Below are 3,690 nucleotides of genomic sequence, written 5' to 3'. Positions count from 1 at the left end.
AGCTCTTGCGTGATCTCTAAAAATGCCCTCCCACCGTGGTTTCATAAATCCTTCTTATGCTAATTTACCCTGGAGTGCTCTTCTTTTCTGAGCATAAATTATTGAAGCATTTGTGGTCAGTGAAGGGAAGGAGAGTGAAACCCACCTGAGCCTTCCAAAGCGAATGGCCAGACACCTTGTCTGGGTTCCAGAAGTTTAAAGCAAGCCTGACCAAACCACCCCAGGCAGGAAGTCATTTAACAGCTAAAATGGTTGCCCACTTCCTAAGCGAGCTGGGGAAATCCAGGATCCAATGAAAGATACCTCACATCTTGTCACCATTGCAAGTTTCCCGGGTTTTTTCCCTGGCCAAGACTGTAGGGAAGCTACTAGAATAGAAAGTGATTCACAGAGATCAGCTGAAACCATTTTTAGATGTTCACTCTCAGGCCGGAGGGCCTATTAGTATCCGTGTAAAGAGGGCCAGAGCGGGCGTTGCGCATCGTGTAGGGCATTTGGTTTGGTCGGGGAGGAGGGGGGGGTGTCTGGTCTCTGGTATTTGAGTGAGGGTGGGATCCCCCTTTGTGTTGGAAAGTGTCAACGTATGCGGCAGGGATGTCTGAAAGGCAGGCTGAGCTCAAGAAGCTTGACTCCCATTTCCTCAGAGGATGGTGAAAAACAGGCTGAAAACAATATATCTATCAGTCATTTCATTTATCAAAGTTCTTGCAGTTTCCAGTTTGAAGTGAAGGAAAGCAAAGCAAATATCTGCCTAGAAGAGTGAACTCAAAAGCTAGAGGGCGGGGGTAAATAAAAAAAAAGTTAGAAAACAGTGCTTTGAAAATTTCAAAGACAAATGCAAAGGAAAACACACAGGCTTTTTGCTCTCTGCTGGCCCACCCTGGCATAAGCCTCCCAGTGAGAGACCGGTTCAAGGTCTAAGTCTGCCGTTAAACAGTGGTCTCAACTGTGGGCATATTATTTAGCCTTTTTGGAGCCCCAGTTTTCCCATCTGTGAAATGGATGTTATAAATAACAGAACCTACCTCGTAGGGTTGTGAGGATAATGATCCATGTGAAGGCCGCCGGTTTAATGTTAATTCATGCTCGTACTAGTCTCCCAAGTAGAGATGACATTCAAAGGACATGAGCATTGCAACCTTTTAAAACTGAGGCTTCACTTATAATATGAGGATTTTGTAAATGGGCCTAAGAGAGCCGGAATGTTCCTTCTCAGGCACAGTTATCAGCGTACTGATTAAGCACCAGGGTGTGTGGAGCAGATGCTACAGGTAAGGAAAATAAACACATCATCTAAGTCATGCGGTATCACCATCTCCAAATACAGAAGCACGTCAAAGGGTGTTTTGTGAGAGTGCACATGCGTGCACAACCCCATGGGTACAACCTTCACTGTTCTTACCTAAGAAGATAAATAATTTGACCCCACTTTTATGAAATAGGCATTAATTGATTTTGCACCACCTCAAAGGGTGCACAGTGGTGGTAAAGAGCGAAAGATGGGAGTTATGGAATGAATGACAGGCATAGTTTTTTTTACAAGAGGGTTTGTCATCTTTGCCCAGAGCAGTTTCGGCCTGCTCTCTGCTCTATGGCTTTCTGTCACTGAGGTCTTAGCTCATAGGTGACTACCTCGTGGGGACCTTCCCTGGGTAGCCAATCTAAATTTAACGCATCCTCCATTCTTTTAATCCTCTATCTTCTTATCTTTGAAGTCCTTACTCGGTTCTGAAATTACCTTGTTCATGTATTTGTTGATTTGCTCACTGTCCGACTCTTCCGGGAACAAGACACCCAGGTCACACGAAAGCAAGGACTACCTCTGCCACATCATCGTATTGCAGAACCTGGGGTACAGCAGGCATTCAATAAATAGATGATGTAAAAATAATTGAATAATTGGGGCTCATTTGGCATTTTGTTTTTATTTCTGGTTATATATATATTATTTTAGAAAGAGAGAGAACATGCGAGCAGAGGAGAGCAGGAGAGAGAGAGAGGGAGAGAGAGAGAGGGAGAGGGAGGGAGAGACAATATGAAGCAGGCTCCATGTTCAGTGCAGAGCCCAGCACTGAGTTTGATCCCGGTGGGATCATGACCTGATCTGAAATCAAGAGTTGGACCTTCAATCAACAGCCACCCAAGTTCCCTGGCTTTTTGTTTTCATTTATTTATTTGTTTGTTTATTTATCTATTTATTGAATATAATTTATTGTCAGATTGGTTTCCATATAACACCCAGTGCTCATTCCGCCAAGTACCCTCCTCCATGACCATCACCCACTTCCCCATCTCCCCCACCCCCATCAACCCTCAGTCTGTTCCCAGTATTTAAGAGTTTCTTATGGTTTGCCTGCCTCCCTCTCTTTAACTGGATTTTTGGTTTTAAACATAATTTGCCTTTTCATGTGCTGATTTGGTCAGCAAATCTCACTTCATCAGACCATTTTGGGCTCTTGCCAAACGACATCGGAAAATTGAAGATGGTACTTATCAGTACCATCCTGCCTAAGAATCATACTTTTATTCATTTGCTAGGGCTGCTCTAGCAAAGTACCATAAATTAGGGGCCAAAACAACAGAAATTTATCATCATTCAGTCCTGGAGGCTAGATGTCTGAAATCAAGAAGTTGGTAAGGTTGGTTCCTTCTGAGGACTGAAAGAGAGAGTCTGTTCCATGCCTTTTTCCTGGCCTTTGAAAGTGTTAAATGATACACAAAATAATATGGGATAGGGTCCATGGGTGCAAAGAAAAAGTATGGGGAAGAGAGGCAGGGAGGCTTCCATGCCTTAGCTCCAGCAGTGGGCTCAGAGAAAGGCAAATACACTTTGAAGTGCAGAATGGGGGTAGGGGCAGGATGACGCACTATTTTATATCAATGCAGAGTAAAAAGGTCAGAAGATTATACAATGACAGAGAGCAATGCTTCTCAAACTTTTGCCTGTACTTAACCCCCTGGGGATCTTGTTCAAATGCAGTTTCTGATTCCAAGGTGGGGTCTCGAAGTCTGGATTCCTAAAAAGTCTCTGGAGATGCCTCTTCTGGATTACACTTTGAATATTAAAGAACGTGGACTCTGCAACCGGACTTCCTGGGTTCAAATTACGCAGTTACCACTGATTAGCTGTAATCTTGAGCAAGTTATTTAACCTCTTGGTGCCTCAGTTTTCTTATCTATAAAATGGAGATCAAATGAGGTATTCTCTGTAAAATCAATACTATTTAAATGTCACGGCTTATTAGTGTTACTTCAGTTGGGGAAGGAAGCCGGGAGGAAGGTTTAGCATGAGATGCAAGTCAAAGAAGTCTTAGTTGTACTTTTATAATTAAGAAGAAAAAAACCCCAAAGTATTCCGTTATTGACCTGTGCGCGGATTTTCCTCCTCTCCCACGCAAGCAAGTTACATAAGAATCCGGATTAGTGATGCTTGCGCTGCGCTCTGGGCCGCTAAGGAAGCCTGTTTGCAAACTGTTTTGGGTCTTCGGACGCGGTCACCATGCGTGGGGATTGGTTTTCATTGCGAGCCGAACCCTCAATTCCTGTCCCTCGTGCAGGGCTCACGCGGCTCTCGGGTATTCAGAACGAATACCTTTCCCCAGCACCTGCGGAGCGGCGGCCACCGCGCGGCGCTCAGGAGAGGCGCCGGGAGCAGAGCCGAGGCGGGTCGGGGGGGCCGCGGGGCGGGAA

Source organism: Suricata suricatta, chromosome 12 (genome assembly GCF_006229205.1).
Source record: "Suricata suricatta isolate VVHF042 chromosome 12, meerkat_22Aug2017_6uvM2_HiC, whole genome shotgun sequence".
Lineage (NCBI taxonomy): Eukaryota > Metazoa > Chordata > Mammalia > Carnivora > Herpestidae > Suricata > Suricata suricatta.
The sequence above is the reverse complement of the archived record's forward strand: the minus strand, read 5'-3'. Positions refer to the sequence as shown.